This window comes from Chelonia mydas, chromosome 4, assembly GCF_015237465.2.
Source record: "Chelonia mydas isolate rCheMyd1 chromosome 4, rCheMyd1.pri.v2, whole genome shotgun sequence".
Lineage (NCBI taxonomy): Eukaryota > Metazoa > Chordata > Testudines > Cheloniidae > Chelonia > Chelonia mydas.
In genome coordinates, this window is record NC_057852.1 from 13,079,484 (window position 1) to 13,097,395 (window position 17,912).

Genomic DNA, 17,912 nt, shown 5'->3' on the forward strand with positions numbered 1-17,912 from the left:
TAAGTACCATGATTTTTGCATGGATTGTTTTTAATGAAGCTCTACCATACCTTTTTCACAGAGTCTGTTAATACCCCAGCAAGGTGAGGGCGGGTGGGACAGGGTTTAAAACTCTCCTCGAAGAAGTGTGTTGTCAGGAGGGACTTGGTTGAGGAAAGAGTGGAGGAAAGCCAGCCCAGCCCAGGGAGGGCATGCCAGTCATGAGGGGCAGCCCAGAAGAAGGCCCAGAAAGGAGAGTAGCAGAAGGACATAAGGCCTGTGTCGAGCTAGACGGAAATGATTTTTTTTTCCTGTGAAAAATTTTGATGAAAACTTTTTAAAAATTGCATTTTCATTAAAAAAAAACACACTTTTTTATATTTTGGCAACCAAAATCTGAAATTGTTCAGCATCAAAATGAAAAATTTTGGTAAAAATTTGAATATTTTTTTCCAAAATTTCCATTTAATCCAAAAAGCCATTTCTCATCAAAAGTATTTTCACATAATTTTTTTGACCAGGTCTAGTCTGATTTTCCACTGACTCAAGTGGGAATTGCTGGGTGCTCAGCACTTTTGAAAATCAAGCCACGTCTTTAGCTTCCTAAATATGGGTTTAGGAGCCTACCATTTGCCCCCCAGGTTTAAAAATCTTGGCCTGATGGTTTTATAAATTCTTCCTGATTAGTGGCGTTATTTTTTTGATGCAAGTGGAAAGCTAAAAACAGCAGCTCCATATGAAACTCTGTAAAAAGTTGGGACTTGAATGTAGCCTGAATGGGCTGTTGGCTGAGGTGAATTTTTTGGATGGGGACTTGAAGGAAGGAAGCTGAGGCTTTTAAATAGATAAGGAGTACTTGTGGCACCTTAGAGACTAACCAATTTATTTGAGCATGAGCTTTCGTGAGCTACAGCTCACTTCATCGGATGCATCACGAAAGCTCATGCTCAAATAAATTGGTTAGTCTCTAAGGTGCCACAAGTACTCCTTTTCTTTTTGCGAATACAGACTAACACGGCTGTTACTCTGAAACCTTTTAAATAGATGGCTCTGCTGTATGTCTTACAGCAAAAGCCACCAGAGGTCACTGCAGCCCAATAACTGTTTATTGCTGTTTATTAACTACAAGTGGAATGCAGCTTCTTGGGTCACATACTTTTATTTCCTTATGACATGGTAATACCTCCTCAAATATTGTTTAAGAAAAGGAGAGGTTGTAGCTGGAGACTGTTCTTATGAAGTTGATCCTGTAGCGAAAGAGGATGGAGGAGAAGCAATGCAGAGCCAGAGGGAAAGCAGAGAAACAACTGAGTCAGGATACAACTGCCAAACCTGTGACCTCAGTGCATGATGCTAATGCTGTTACCCGGACTCAGAAATCCTCTCCCCAGTCACAAGGTTGCTGGCCCTTGAAGGGGAGATGGGTTTCAGCCCCACCCATGACACTTTCCTCCCTAGTTGGGGAAAATGAAGAAGGTCATGTGATCCAATCAGGGATTGAGGCAGGGTCGGGGGGAGTTTAGCAGGCATTAGGCAGAGGCTCCGTCCAGAGGAGTTGCAGAAAGGCTCCTGAAGAAGCCCCTGAGCTAGCAGGGGCAAGAAGCAGAGGAGACTCTAGTCGGAAAAGACTGTTTCCCTGCGGGTGTGACCTGGTCTCCAAGCTGTGGAGGTTGGTGGGAAGACTGCACTCCAGCCAAGGCGCTGTGGAGGAAGGGCCAGTCTGGGTGGGATGAGGGTAACTTGAGGGCCAAAGGAAACGTCAAGGACTTAAGTAATTAGACCCCAGAAGGGAGCCTCTTGTTTTGAATACCTTGGAGTGAGTGGACTTTTTAAGGAGCACTGAAGTAAGAGTGTTGCAGGGCCACGGAGGCCGCGAGGGAGTGTTCTGGAGGAGATGAGCCTGTTCTATCTCCCTGGGAGGGGCTGCCCTCTGCCAGGAGCATGGGAACAGCCAAACAAGAGTGCGTGTGGCTAGTGAGCAGCTGCGCTGCAATGGGATGAAAGGGTCAGATGCACCAGAGAAGCAGAAGGGATCTGTGCACGGAACGTTTCTCCCTTGGAGCAAAGGGAGCGCCAGAGACCAAACTCTGACTCCGAGTCTGCCCCTGGGTCACAGCAACTGCATCCTTCCTCAGGGGTTGTGGCAACTCTGTAACTGGTCCCGTAACGAGGTGTGTGGTCCAGTGTGAGGAGTCTCTGTGGCTCCTGCTCCCACTAGCTAAAAACTCTTTTTATTTTTTTAATTGTGTGTAACTGGAAAAAGGGAAGGAAGGACAGGAATCGCTGGGCTGATCCTACCCTCTTCTGCTGCCAGAGGCAGGGAACCCAGCTGCTCCTGCTGCGGGGTGTGATTAGTGGCTGCTCTAACGAAATGTTTTGCAGAGGCCTTTCTGGAGATAAGCCAGAGGTCTTCCAGGGATTTTTTTCAATTTGTATTTTTGTCTTTTTGCTCCACTCATTTAACTACAAAATCCTGAGCAGTCAGCGTATGGGGGCCCAGAATAACCATCCCACCCGCAATAGGCTGTCGGCCAAGTAAACACAAGACACTGCAGGAACAGAGACAAAATGGAGGCTGCCACCAACACTGCTGAGGTGCATTTACACCAAATAGTTGCCACCAGTGCTTGCTCCTTCTGCCTTTAGCTGAGCTGGCCTCTGTGTTGCCCCACTCTTGTGGCTGGAAGCTGCCCACCCTGTTTAGTGGAGGAGCTGTCTCAGTAAGAGCCGGACAGTGGGTTATTTGTAGATGTCCTAACACCATCACCCTGCCCGTGCCCTCCCTCTTCTCAGAACATCAGGGGATCCATGGCCACGGACTTCAAAGGCCACAAAGTCATCCTAGGCAGACGTAGCCGGGGCCATGGACAAATAGAATTAGGACGAATTACTCGACATATTTTTCACACAAGTAGTAGGCTTAGATTTTAAGGCAGTGGAAAGGGCTGGAAATTTGCTTTTTATTTTTAAATGAAAGATGAGATTCTCTTTGAGGTGTAAAGAGCCCCAAAGCTGGGTAGCAGGCTTTGGAGCCCCACGGACCTGCGAGTAGGAAATTCCTACATTAGACAAGCATAAGCAGGTCCTAAAGTATATGGCCTAGTGTTCTGAACACGGGGGTTGGAGAGCCAGTACTCATCTTACCTGCCACAGTGACTTCTTCTAAGGCCTTTTGCAGTCATGTGCTAACCCCTCTGCTTCATCTTTCCTCTGTGTAAAATGATGAGAATAATGCTGGCTTTTTACAGGTCCTACCTCACGTGAAATTTAGGTCCAGATTCTGAAACTGTTATGCATGGTGAGTAGCACCTTACTCTGAGAACAGACCAAAATCGATGGAGCTGCCTGAAGAGTAGGGTACTAAATATGAGTTAGAGGAACCAGAGTCTGTCCCTTAACGTTTATAATCTACTTTGAAGATGAAATTTCTTTGTGATTTAAACTTTCCGCCAACAAGCTGGTGGTCTTAGACTAGAAATACTCTTCCTTTCTCCTTCCTGTTCTGGCCATGTGCTCTCTGGTTCTAGTCAACGTTATCAGAAACATCACAAAAGGAAATGTTACTTGCTCTGTGAGGTCATCCCAGCCAACCAGTAGTGAGGGGGTTGCAGGAGGCATTGTTGGGCTTTTGTTTTTTGACGGGAAAGGCATTTTTGTTTTCTTCTGGAATGTCTGAGGGGACAGACAGACGTCGGTAGTGAACAATTAAAACAAGTTCTGCAGTTTCCCAACAAGATGTTAATCTTCATGTAAAAGCCTAAGAATTATGCATGCAGTGTAGCTGAATGGGCTCTATTGTGCAGAAGGGAGGTACACCTTTCCTATGTGCAGGCTGTAGGGGTGTGCCCATGGGAGTGGCATGGGAAGAGAGGAAGTAACCACCCTATTGAAGAAATGCCACCCTAGGTGAGACAACGTAATGTAGCAAAGGCAGTTCTCCAGAGACATCAGAGACCAAGGGTGCTGCACCTGTTTGAAATAATAGGGCAATGTGGCAAGAGGATGGTGCCCTCGCATGCCCCAAACTGAGTAGTTAGGCCAATATTTTCAAAAGCAGCCACTGACTTTTGGGGGGTGGGCGGTGGTTTCTGCATCTCCCACTAGACATACCTTCGTGGTTCAGAAAGATGTCTCAAACTGAGCAGCCAGAACCGAGGCCCGCACAGCTACTGCCCATTCTTGGCATGTTTCGTGTTAGTGCTTTCTATTATGACAGGAGTTACCAGGTGGCGCTGTTACAGCCTTATAACTGCTTTTTCTTAGGCGACTGAGTGGTGTACTGTGTTCCTGGGTGCTCTGAGCATCTGCGTCTGCAATGGGGTGCTCTCCATCCCGCTGTCTGCCCAGAAATAACTGGATAGAAAGATCCACTGATCTTGCACCATCATCATGCGCTTTCTGGCTGCGAGTGCGTGTCTTCTGCTTCGTGTGCCCTCAGGAATGCCATGGTACTAAATGCTCTGATGCTGCTCCACTGTGCACGTTCCCCTGTCTGCAATACCACTGGGGCCTGATTTCAAGCCTGGGTTTGCTTTAGTTCATGCACCTGTTAGAACCTGTGCTGTGTGGGTGGACCTGAGGGAACGTAACATAGTGCTCGCGATCCTGTAGACACTCCCATTTCCCTCCCGCCATCTGGCTGTTCTGTGGAGCTTGCCTTCTGTGCAGAGCAGCTGTGCTAACCTGAACAGTACTGGCTGCATAGAGAGGCAGCACTCTGGATTTGTCCCACCAGAGTTTACTAAGGTCGGGATTAGTTTCTGTGACCTAGGTGCACTTCCCCTCCACAGCCTGCTCTGCAGGAGCCAGGACGACAGGAGCCCTCTGTGGGTTGTAGCAGAACTTTTTCTCATTCGCAGCAGGCAGCTTGTTGAAATTCTTCACTTGCAGGGGCATGTCTGTTGGCTGCAATCAAAGGTATCGCCTGGAGAGACGACAGAAGTAGGTGGATAGAATTCCAGACCGAGACACACCCTGTAAACAACCAGGAAGAGTCTTCTTGTAATTCTTGCACCCTTCTGACTGTCACTTACTGGTTTACCCTTCTTTACAGAGAGTCCATGTCCCAAGACAGACAGTGATTCTACATGCTACCCTAAAATGAGGTTTCGTAAATGCTTCTCTTCTTGCCTTAGCTATGTTCATATAGCACTCTTAAACCAGCAGGATCCCAAAGCACTTTATAGCCATGAGCCTGAGTTTTGCCGTCAGTAACACCCATGAAATCCCATGGCAGTTGTGTGAGTGAGACTGAGAGCTGCGGGAAGAATTTAGCCCTATAGCGTTTAGAGAGAGCGCATTTAATCTAATGCCACTGAAATGAATCCACCTCTGCAATGGAGCTGTCCGCTAACTGCTACCCATAGCACGTGGCATTCACTATATTGGCAACACTGCTCAGCAGGATGTGTAGGGTTTATAACTTATCTACATGACATGAACATCAGCAGAATGTACTCGCTTTTTAGAAACCTTTCCATCTGCATTGTGGTTTGGGTAAACATGAAAAACACTGAAGATATGATGATGCAATGCAGTATGTATCTGAATGGGACAACAGAAGTAGCTAGCTTGTGATGTATTTAGTACTATGGTGTTTATTGTTTGTAAGGGGAGAGGGCTGAAATTCCCCGTGAGTGGCTATTAATGCCTTGTTGTAAGGGCAGCACCATATCAGGGAAAGGATAATTTGAGAGCAGACAGCTATAGGCTTCCCTTTACTAAGAGATGGTTCACAGGCTGGAGAATGAATACTTCTGAGCATTTCCCCCCCCGAAATACATGAGGGTGGGTGAAAATGCTAAGAAAGAAGCAATACTTACAGTTACAGCCAAACATGAGGCAGAGCCACTCTGAACCAGCCAGCCTCTGATTTGCATTCTCCCCTTTGGATTTCCCTGTCTCTGTTCAAATGCACATGGTGGGTGGGATTTTCAAAAGTGCCTGAGTCAGTGAGGAGCACAGATCCCACTTGGACATATTTGAAAATCCAACTCTAAATATCTGCCTAGCTATATAATTCAACATTAACAGTATACATTTTCTTATCTCTATCCATACAGTTTTGTCACAAACAGAAGAGTGTTGTACTGCTTAATTAAATGGGTGTCCATATGCAAAGGATTATATGTCAATTCTCCTCTTTCTTACTTCATTTTTACAACAGTGGGACTCTACTCAGAGTTACTTCTGAGAAGTACAGTACATATGTGCTGTATATAGCACAGAAATTCCAAGAGAAGATCTGTAGAACAACAGAACAACTGTGGACTAGGCAAGATGAATGTGCCCTAGTCCAAAGAAACATATGTCCTATCTTTAGAGCCCTGCAAATCTGTGGATATCCACTTTATATCCTTGGATATCCACAGCCGCAGATGCGGATATCCACAGACCATGTTTGCAGATTGCGGATCAAATGCAGATACAAATTTTCTATCTGCCCATCTTTACAACTGGAATGTACCTGCTTCTTATTCTGGACCCAAACAGGAACAGAGTGAAAACCACAGAGCACAGCAGTTTGTATTTGCTGCCACTCCTTCTCAGTCCAAATTATTTAACAAAGAGCATCAGACTATCTGCGAACAGTTACAGTACCTTCTGCTAAAAGAACAGGAGGACTTGTGGCACCTTAGAGACTAACAAATGTATTTGAGCATAAGCTTTCGTGAGCTACAGCTGCAGTTACAGAGCAGAGAATGGTGCGTATAGTTGCCACTGAAACCCTGGTGTATGGTAGACGCTTAAGAAGGCCTGATTCTCCTTTCAGTGACAGTGGCGTAAATCAAGAGTTACTCCACTGAAGTAAATGGTCCAAGTTCTCTGCTGCATAGGCAGGCATGTCATTCTTACAATTTATTTGGGTACTTATTTGGCCTAAATCATCTACTGTCTGAGCTCTTTCAATTTGTTGATGGATTTTTCTCCCTCATAAAACCCCTGTGAGGTGGGGAAAATGCTCATTCCTTTTAACAGGTGGAGCACTGGTTGATTAAGTGACTTTGCCCAGAGCCACTCAGAAAAGTTTGTGAGTGAGTTGGGAATTGAACTTAGGTCTCCGAAGTCTCAGTCAAGTGGCTTAGCTATTAGACCATCATTCTTCCCCCCACATTCATCTGAGTTTCATCCATTTGCACCATCATAATTTGGCCCAAATATGTTACAATGGTATAAAAATATCCAAAAAACAGAGGAAAGATAGTGCATTCTTTTTGTTTAATCAAAATCTTCTCAATCAGTTAAATCTCTGCTTAAGCTGGATTTGTCCCCCTTGAAACTTTGACACTTTATAGCACAGCTTCCCAGTGTATATTCCAGTTGTATCCATTCAGTGCACTGGAGCACTCTGAAAGCCCTCATGGTGTGAAGAGCTGTACTTACCATCAGCTATATGAAATTCAATAAAAACAAGTGCAAAGTTCTTCACACAGGAAGGAAATATCAAATGCACCACTACAAAAGGGAGAATAACTGGTGGCAGTACTGCTACGGGAGATTTGGGAGTTATAGTGGACCACAAATTGAATATAAGCCAACAATCTGGCCATTCCGGGGTGTATTAACAGGAATGTCACGTAAGACATGGGTGGTAACTGTCCTGTTCTACTGAGCACTGGTGGGCCCTCAGCTGGAGTGCTGTGTCCAAGTGTGGGCACTATGCTTTAGGAAAGATGTGGGTGAACTGGACAGAGTTCACAGGAGACCAATAAAAATGATAAAAGGTTTAGAAAACCTGACCTATGAGGAAAGGTTTAAAAAAAAAAACTGGACATGTTTAGTCTTGAGAAAAGAGTGAGTGGGGACCTGATAAGTCTTCAAATATGATAAGGGCTGCTATAAAGAGGACTGTGATCAATTGTTAACTGTAAGTAGGATAAGAAGTAATGGGCGTACTCTACAGCAAGGGAGATTTAGATTAGGTATTAGGAAAAACTTTCTAACTGTAAGGGTCGTTAATCTCCGGCGTAGGCCTCCAAATCAAAGTCAAGCTTTTCAGAGCTACGTGTTGCCAGCCATTAGGCTGCTCAAGGGAAGGGACGTGAAATATGGGTATGTCGATGCTCCTGCTAGGAGCAGCCTTCTCAGCACAGGTCGACGTGCTAGCACACTGAAAATAGCATGTGGAGTTGCAGCTCAGGCTCTCAAACCCACTCACTCCCTGGGCCTGCGATCCTGAGCTCCAGCCCAAGCTGCAATGTCTACACTGCTATTTTTAGTGTGCTAGCTCAAGCCTGCTAGTGCAAATCTGTCTACCCAGGCTGGAAGGCTCATTCCCAGCTGCAGTGAAGACACCCACAAGGCGGGCCGTAGGGTGAGAGGTCATCAATCCATCCCCATCCTGCCATAAACCAGTTTAACAACCAGAAGTACTTTGCTACATAACTGGGTGTCAGTGTGAATAGCCATGAAAGAGCAACATGCTTCTGACTGTTCCTGCAGCTCTGTAAGAAGAAAGGAGCCTGGCTATAGTGTCCCATTTCGTTATGGGGGTGGGAAAGCGCGCCTAGGTGTTACTCCAAAAGGACAATTAAATTTTGTATACATATTTGTTAAACCCACTCCACAGCTCATACGCAACAGGAAGTGCGGCTGATTGGGCAGCTGATTCCGGGAGCTGCTGAAGTTGGGAGACTTGCAGGGCTGTCAGTACCTCTCGGGAGCAAGATCTGTGAAATTTCAGGAGCTGGTTCTGAGCAAGGTGTGGGTGGTTTCCTTTGAGAGTCTGATCCTCTATGGTGCTGAACACCAACGGGTAGGTGTTAAGTACCCACTCCATTCCCATTGACTTCAGCAGGAGTTAACCATGCTCAGCAGCTCACAGGGTAGGGTTCTAGTTTGTATATCAGAGCTGTTTTGCCATTCAGCAGCTAGCACCGCTTGCTGCAGCAAATAGAGCTGTGCAAAATATTTGCCTCTCCCACACCCAGGAGAAAATCTCTTGATATGGGGTTTTATTCATTACCAACTCAACACTCACCCAGGTTCACTTTTTTAAAAAAACTTATTTGTTAAGGTGCACAAATCTGGTGTGTGAATCTAGGTCCAGTTTTGAGTGAACTTTTTGCACTGGGACTTTGGGAAATTTGCGGTTCCTCATGGGTTTGATTCAAAATGAGGTGAAAGTCTATAGTTACAGCTGAAGTTTGCTTTGTGATTTTGGCTTAGTGTGGAAAGAACCATTCAAATCTGGCTGTGAGGTAGCCAGGCTTTAAAAAGAAAAGAGATGGGTGAAGCCAAAGATCTGGATCCAAAATGTGGAGGGACCTGGATCCAGTGTTCCCAAGTGGGCTTGTAACAGGGTGGGCTGTCCCCTTCAGAAACAGTGGAAGCCTGGAATCAGCCCACCCTGTTCCAAGACATGGCCCCTTTAAGAACAAGTAGTTCAGAGAAGGATCACCAGAGCTGGGAATGGCAGCCAGGTGTCTAAATGGTGTGATCAGCTGATGATTATAAAGGAGTACTCATAGGGCGGAGGGGAGCCTAGAGTCAGGGAAGACTTTCAGGGTGTGTCTTCTGTGGTGAACCAGAATGAACTGGGGAAGTCTGCAGGGCTTGAGACACGGCCCTAGGAAGGAGAGCTATGGAGCCCTGCCCCAAAGACAGAAGGAGTTTGACGCCAGGACTAGGAAGAGACCCAGGGGAAGGTATTTTGAGAGAGTTCCAGAGGCTGCAGTGAGACTGGCATAGGAGGAATTGGGGAGCTGAGAGAGAGGTGCCGTTTCAAGTCCTGAGACAGGAAGGGTTTAAACCTGGAAGGACCACAGGAACTGTGTGGTGTGAGGCATTGGAAAAATTAGACTATGCTGTGAGCATGATCATTGGAGACTCCAGAGCAGTGGTTCTCAACCTGTGGCCCAATCTGCACGCAGCTGCGGCCCACGTGACAGCCTCAGGGTCATACAGGCGGTGTGTGTATATGTTGTGTAGATGTGGCCCACATAACACCTAGAGAGCTGCATATGCAGCCCACAAGGGTAAATAGGTTGAGAACCACTGCTCCAGAGGCATGTGTAGGTGGGGTGTGTACAGTGCCATGTTGTGGGGTGCTCTGGGACAGTACCCTACACAACAGGGCTCATCTCTTGCCAATGGAGAGGGCACTTCACAAGTATTCTTTCAATGTCCCCATCAGGGTGATTCAGCTGGAAATGGTCAGTGGCAAGCAGTCTAAAGCATGAGCCTAATGGCATTTGAGAACAGCTGTGTCTCTGAGCTGGAGATGGGCTGTAACTACAGAGGGACTGATTCTGTAAGTCTGCATGCAGGTCAGGGGTTTTGCACCCCAGGGATTTGGTTGGGGTCCATTTCATATCTGAGCCTGAAGTTTGTTTACCTCTCTCCCCTTCTCTTCCCACAGCTCCCTGCAAGCAGGTTAATGACGGTGAGGGGAAAAGGCCACTTTTTAATGGGAGAGGAAGATGTTCTATCAAATGGAATTAGTCCATGAGCTTGGTCACCTCTCCTGTGTCTGCTGTTAAACTGCTGCTGCTTTTAATGTTAGCCAGAGAGAGTCTGATTGTGTCTGGGCCTTATGCAGATGCACAGTGGGGATGGAAGGAGTCTTGCCAACCTTTATAAAAGGGCCTTGTAGTCTAGGGACACTCCCACACTCTTCCTAATAATTCCCCAAAGAGGACTGGGAAGGAGGTGGGGCCATGATCCCGTTACACTGGTGAGAACAGATGGACACCAGAATGTGGGCAAGTAAGAGTATGGTTAGTGGATGTGCATGCTCTGTGTGCCCAGCAGTCGGGGCAACATTCTGCCTCCTTGTTCTCCCTCTGGGCCAATGTAGCTCAGCACCATCCTGTACCAAGGGCTGTGGCTACAAGGCAGACTCTACCCCATTGCTGCTGTCTATGAAAATGAGGCACTGCAGAGCAACTGCAAAAATCCGGTTAAAGATTGAGAGTTATTATATGGTTAAGCCAGTTGTTTCTAATTCCTTGTCTTCTTGCAGATGTCAACAGAAGAACCCCCATGGTGCCCCCAAGGGGGGGAAAAAATCATGGACTGATCCTCAGCTAATGTAAATTAACTTCAAAGGAGCTATAGCACTTACAATCAGGTGAGGATCTGATTCTATAATTTGTCTTTCTTAGATTTGGATCTGGACCTGATCTGGATACTGCAGGTATCTGGGATTCTTCAAAGAGCTGTTTAATAAATGTTGTTCTTTGAGTAGTTCCCTTCTCGGCAGAAATCTTTGAGAGGAAAAATCTGTCTTAAGGTGATGCATTATGTACTTATAGTAGCATATCTTTGCAAACAAGCTACACCAAATTCCAGGCTGCCTGCTTCATCTTCCTAGGGCACATTCGTTCATTCATTCTGGCTTTCCAATACAGTATTTGAGTGTGAATCCCTCTTGTTTCTTCCAATTCTCCCAAATTTCATTCACTGCTCTAGTGATCTATTTGCCAGTTGACACTGGGCCAGATCCTCAGCTGGTATAAATTGATGTAGCTCCACCGACTTAAGCTAAGCTAGGCGTATTTAGACCAAATAAGGACTTTATTTTTTAAGTAATCCGCTATGTAGCTTAGTGTCTGTACACACATACGCCCTGCACCTTCCACAATAACTCCTGTCTTGTAGTAACAAAAGAAGGATGCAGCATAACTAAACTCCCTCCTTTTGTTTGATATAACTATAAAGCAGGCTTGGGGGCATGCAGATCCACTGCATGAAAGCATAGTATCTTTCCTCATCTCTCCCCTTTTGCAGCCACAACTTATGATCCAAGATAGGGCACGGCTTCCATATGTGGAGATACTAAAAAGATTAGGGCTCTTCAGCTCAGAAAAGAGATAATTAAGGGGGCAGATATGATAGAGTTCTATAAAATCATGAAGGTAAGGAAAAAGTGAATAAAGAGACGTTGTTTACTCTTTCCTACAATACAAAAACCCATGGGTCTCCCACAATAAAAATGATAGGAAGTACTTTTGCACACAACACATAATTAACCTGTGGAACTCATTGCCATGGTATGTCGTGATGACTAAAAGTAAAACAGAGTTCAAAAAAAGAACTGGGTACGTTCATGGAGGATAGGTCCATCAATGGCAATTAGCCAAAATGGTCAGGGATACAACCCCGTGCTTGGGGTGACCCTCTACCTCTGACTGCCAGGACCTGGAAAGGGAAGAAAGGGGTGGATCTCTCCAAAAACTGCCCTGTTCTCTATGCTCCCCCTGAAACTCTGGGACTGGCCACTTTAGGAGGCAGGATAGTGGGCTTGATGGACCCCTAGTCTGACCCAGTATGGTGGTTCTTGTGTTCCTATGTGTTCTAATTTAAAGCTGGTGGGTTTTTTTTATTTCCAGGGTGTTGCCTATTTCTGATCTTCAGTGTTGTTTCAGTGGCATTATTCATGTTTGGCTTTAAAGCAAGTGAGATCAGAATTAGGCCATAGCTGGGAGTGGGGGTTCCACAGTAGAAACAAAAGATACAAACAAACCTGAGCCAAGATCAGGTCAGCCAGGCAACAGAACTTTTTCTCTTTCTGGTTAGAACAATTTTGCATTTACCGAACCACAAAAATAGTTAAAATAAAAGATTTTCCAGGTGACCCTGTGTATATTAAGCGATTTGAGGATTTATTATTATTTATTTTATGGGCATTTGAGATTGGTCCAAAACGGTCTACCTCAGCTGGTGTATATTGATGTAACTCCATTGATGGCAGTGAAGCTATGCTGATTTAGGACCTGGCCCTAAATTTTAAATATTCTTTTTCCAGAATCACCCCCCCACCCCCGAACCGCCAAAAAAAAGGGTCCAGGCAAAAACTGGACTGTAAAAATGGTAAGTGTGGTTCAGGTTTTTAACTGGGTGACCCACTTAGAATCATTGGTTGCTTGTATCTTCACTTCAGTTCACAGGCATGAGTGTGAATGTTATCCCTTTCCTCACTCTGTCTCGCAGAGCATTGAAATGTTCATGAGTCCTAAGCTGTAGTGTAAACCTGCACTAAAACGCTGGATCTAAGCACATGTGACTTTTGAGTAGCTTGAAATCTAAACCCATAAGTTTTTTTTATACTGTCTATATCTTGACGTTAGTAAGGCTTTTGATACTGTCTCGCATGACCCTCTCATAAACAAACTAGGGAAATACAACCTAGATGGAGCTACTACAAGGTGGGTGCATAACTGGTTGGAAAATCGTTCCCAGAGAGTAGTTATCAGTGGTACACAGTTATGATGGAAGGACATAATGAGTGGGGTCCCACAGGGGTCGGTTCTGGGTCAGTTCAATATCTTCATCAATGATTTAGATAATGGCATAGACAATACACTTATAAAGTTTGTGGACAATATCAAGCTGGGAGGGGTTAGGATTAAAATTGAAAATGATCTGGACAAACTGGAGAAATGGTCTGAAGTAAACAGGATGAAATTCAGTAAGGTACAAATGCAAAGTACTCCACTTAGGAAGGAACAATCAGTTGCACATATACAAACTGGAAAATGCCTGCCTAGGAAGGAGTACTGCGGAAAGGGATCTGGGGGTCGTAGTGGATCACAAGCTAAATGTGAGTCAACAGTGTAACGCTGTTGCAAAAAAAAGCAAACATCATTCTGGGATGTATTAGGAGTGTTGTAAGCAAGACACAAGAAGTAATTCTTCTGCTCTACTCTGCACTGAAAACAGGTGGTGAATGTTTTTAGGATGCATCTGGCCAGTAAATAGCTAGTTAGCATCAACAGTTTGCCTTCCACTATAAAGTCAGCGATTAAAGTGTTAACAAGAATAGTCAATCCACTTCCCTTAGGTGTGTAACCCTGAGTAGGGAGTGCTCCTATCAGCTGCTCATAGAAAGGAAAGCAAACACTCCCAACAGGCACCCAGGTACAGGGAGTGTCTTGTGTTTCCAACACTTCCCTGCTTGTTGAGCAAAGTAACAATTAACAGCTCCCTGGACTCTTGCATAAAACTGTTGGAGGCATCTGTCAGGTAGAGTACAGTGCTGTCATGCTTCGTCCGGGGCTCAATAAAAAGGCACGTGAAACTCCTCTGTTACTTTTCAGCTGGTTTTGATCACACATACAGGTAAGTGAATTTAGCTGGAGCCGCACTTCTGCTTTCTGTTCAATGTGCAGTGTCAGTAAGTGATTGGTATTGCGGCATTGTAGAGACTGCGTGTCAAATTCCTTTCAGCTAGTTAGTGTACTAGAGCAAAGGAGACATGTTAGTGCTCACCTTCAGAAACGATCTCTTATAAGATGACGCTCATACTTAAAGGTAGTCCCTGCAATTCAGGATAGGCAGAGGAAAGTGTTTTGTACCTGTCTTGTAGCTAAACAGAAGCCATAAGTCTCTGGTGAGGTGTCTCTGCTATTTTTCATTAATGCTATTACAACTATATTTTCAAAGGTCACTTTGACCTTACTTTTCCCTGGTAGCAGGAATCCATAAAAAATGCTTCCTCTGCATAAATGTCAGTCATCCATTATTAGAACAGACTAGCTCACGTAAGCCTTTTGTTAAAGCCCCATGTATAATGTTTACCGAGGCAAATAGGACAAGGCATGCTTATAGTTCTATCCCTTTCTGTCTGACACTAGAGCTACTGGGCCACATTCATCAGTAAACCTGAGGTGCTTTGCACTGCTACAGTGGCCCAAGCTAGCTGTAATACCCGACTTATTCAGCCAGTTAACCTGTGTTTATCATACCGGTGAGTCTGGCCCTGTGTTATGCACTGAAACAGTTTTGGTGGGGTTTTTTGTCATCTTTCAGGTTGTCCAAACTTATGCAAAATAACACATCATAGGAATGAATTTTATTTTCCATCAGTACTATTGAGGCACTGGGAAGAAATAAGTCCTTCAAAACACAATCTATGTTGGGTGCTCAGGACACTACACCTAACTTACAGCATCACAGAACAGTATAAAAGCAGATAAAATCCATTTTATGCTGATGAAAAGTGGATTGCTTTTTACATAACACGTTTACATGCACAAATATTAAATAAAACCAAATCAACAAAAACAAATACCAGGATACATAGTGAAACAAGAAATAATCCATAAAGTACCAGACCTCATGGAACCTAAGAAAGAAAGGATTAAAGGTCACTCCTACACCCTTGTATCTATAATGTTAAGCCCTGCATCCTATGAGGTATACATTTTGTTGAATGGTCCTTCTAATGTAGGTGGCTGAACTGCACTAGAATCTGAGGCAAACAGTAAAGCTATGTGAATAAAGGATGTCTTGGTTTGGTGAGAGTTCCAAAAACTTTGGAGGAGGGAATAATTTTGGGTTGACCAGATTTTTTGAGATTTTTGGTGAATCAGAAGATCAAATTCAGTTTGGTTTGAAAGAAAACACTTAAAAATGAAAGTTTCACTTTTGAACTTTCTTGCGTTTTCTGTTTTTAATGAAGTTGAAGGAAATATTGAAAGTCATTCTGAATTGAAAAATTAAAACATTTTCATTTAAAAATGTCAGTGAAACATTTTGATTTTTGTTGGAATTTTTTGGCAAACAATTTGTAACTTTGACATGAATTTGACATATTTCAGTTGACCTGAATTTGCATTGTTTTTGCCACCCCCCTCCCCCAAATGTTTTCAGTTAGTATAGGGAAGAATATTTGATTCTCCTCTGACCTACACTGGTATAAATTGGGAGTAATGGCATGTAAGTCAGTGGAAATATACCAAAGTAAAATCGGATTGAGAGAAGACTCAAGCTCAGTATTTAACCTATTCTTCATCACAACCTCTCTTTATATGTCAGGAGATGAAGGTACAGCTAGATAGCGGGAGAACCTGTAAAAAGTTAATACCTAATATTACCAGACTCAAAGTAATGTCACAAGAGCTGGCAACTTTGTATTGTCCTTCCTGAAGCAAACAGTCTCATCTCACTGTTTACCACTCAATCGTCTTAAGGGCAGCATTACGCAAATGGTGCTGGAAAATCCCTTTGCACCCTTCTGGGGAGGAGACAAACATGGAGAAGGGAAGTGATATGGAAAACAGACAAACCAAGGCACTGGAATACGGCAGGACAATGGCTGCTTTTGTAGAGTTATGCAGTACTAAGGCTTATGCAAGGGTAAATGCTATCGTCATGTGTGCAACTGCATAATGCATGTGTTTTTGAGAGGTGCTGAATGCCCTCAACTGTCATTGACTTCAGTGCGATCTAAGGGTAAACGACATAAGACTGATATATTGTGTTCCACCTACAGGCATAAAGAAGGAACAGCTAATGGTTTTTTCAAACCCCCATACGCAAGTCACTCAAGAAGCTGCTGTGTTTGGTAGCTGTAGTGTTGGGTTTTAGTAAAATTGGTCACAGGAAGATTTATTTTTGTTTCAGCTGAGCTGGGCTACGTGTGGGGAAAGGGTGGGGTGTTTCCTAGATCAGTCACTCTAACTGAACTGGGAGAGGCCGGAGCCCTCCCTGGAGTAAGGCAACAAGGGAGGTTCTGCGATGAGGTGGGCGGTGCTGGCTGCCTAATACATGACAGCACTTGTGTCCTGAGAAAGCGGAGCCAGACCAGATGAAAGCTGGGTCTGGCCTAGATAGATCCAGGCCAGACCTGCCTTAGGAATGTGCGGAGCCTAGAGAGGAGGACCTGGGCAACCGAGTTGCTATGGAAACCAGTTAACAACCCAACTGTCACGTCCTGTTGGAGGCAAGAAGAGAACAGGAACTGGTATGAACTGTGTGGGTTTGAGACTTGAAGTCTTGCGGGTTCCAGATCTGAGTGTAAATGCGTGTATCAAAAGAGGTACAAGGGCTGCCAGGTCTATTTCATCATGTAGCTATAACACAACAGATTGACTTAAACACCTGTTTCAGAAGAGCATTGTAAGCAGCACTGGCCAGATCAGAGAAATAAAAGTAATGAAAATTTTGTAAAATCTTCTCACAACACCCTTTCTCCCCCACCCCGTCACTCGAAATTTTGACAGTTTCATCCATGTGGGGGGAAATTGTGAAAATATTACTGGTTGGTTGGTTGCCTTGTGTTTGGCCTTCATCAAAATTTGAAATTTGGATGGAAAGTTTTATCAGCATATCAAAATTGAGACAAAATTCAACTCTATTATGAGTCCCCCTGAGCATATCCATGGCAAATGTCTTCAAGGTAGGGCTTTTGCTCTGTGTGTGTGCAGTGAATGATTAGGCCATCAGTAAAAAATCTTCCCCCATACAAAAAAGATGCTCTTCACTGTGTAGGAAGCCATCTGCAGCTCTTGGGATCCACTCCTTAACTGAATAAATAACCTGACTGCTAATATATAACAAATAATCTGTTAACTCTGTGATCAACAAAGCAACTCTAGAGCAAATAATCTAGATTTAATAATTTTACCTATAGTGCTGGGTGTTAGAGGCAATGTGTCACTCAGCTCTTATTGGTCAGCTACATTCTGTTACATATAAGGGACAAACCTAATTGTGTATTGCTGGCCAGCCAGAGACCCATGCAACCATAAAAATAAAATTTTCTCAAAGTATGAAAAAGGGTTATTTATGCATGGTCGACTCTTTATTTTTTCTTAACTGTTATCAGTGACTAATGGGGTAGCCATTTGGACTGACACACAGGTTCCATTTGGTATAAACTAGTATCTAGCTAGCAGTGTTAGTTAATAAATCAGATTAAATCAAAGTAAATTACTTCAGAATACATTAGATGGTTCCTATCAAATACACTGAGGAAGAGAATACAATATATTGAAAGTTGTAGTTAGGGATCTCCATTTTCAGTCATCCACCAGAACATTCTCTGTTGTACAGTAATCACTGAGCAGATTTCATTTCTCAGAAGGTATATTTAATTGGACTCAGCATGATCCAATGCCCATTGAAGTCAATGAGACTCTTTCAGTTGACTTCACTGAGCTCTTGATAAGTGACTTAACTCTGAGTTTGGCGGGGGGAAAGTTTCTAGC

General features: G+C 44.2%; 1 protein-coding gene across 6 annotated transcripts in view; it reads left to right on the forward strand.

Moving 5' to 3' along the window:
* Nucleotides 1-4,304: 4,304 nt before the first annotated feature.
* RASSF6 (Ras association domain family member 6) overlaps nt 4,305-17,912 on the forward strand; it is a 45,528-nt gene continuing 31,920 nt past the window's right edge. For 3 of the 6 annotated variants that reach the window (XM_027827836.3, XM_007065510.4, XM_043545449.1), the window contains exon 1: nt 13,813-14,040. The gene's annotated coding sequence lies outside the window, so the exon portion shown is untranslated. Of the gene's footprint in view, nt 4,428-8,548; nt 8,735-10,114; nt 10,232-10,942; nt 11,051-13,809; nt 14,041-17,912 lie in introns of those variants that run through there. The other 3 variants (XM_043545450.1, XM_043545448.1, XM_043545452.1) reach the window with 2 other exon arrangements.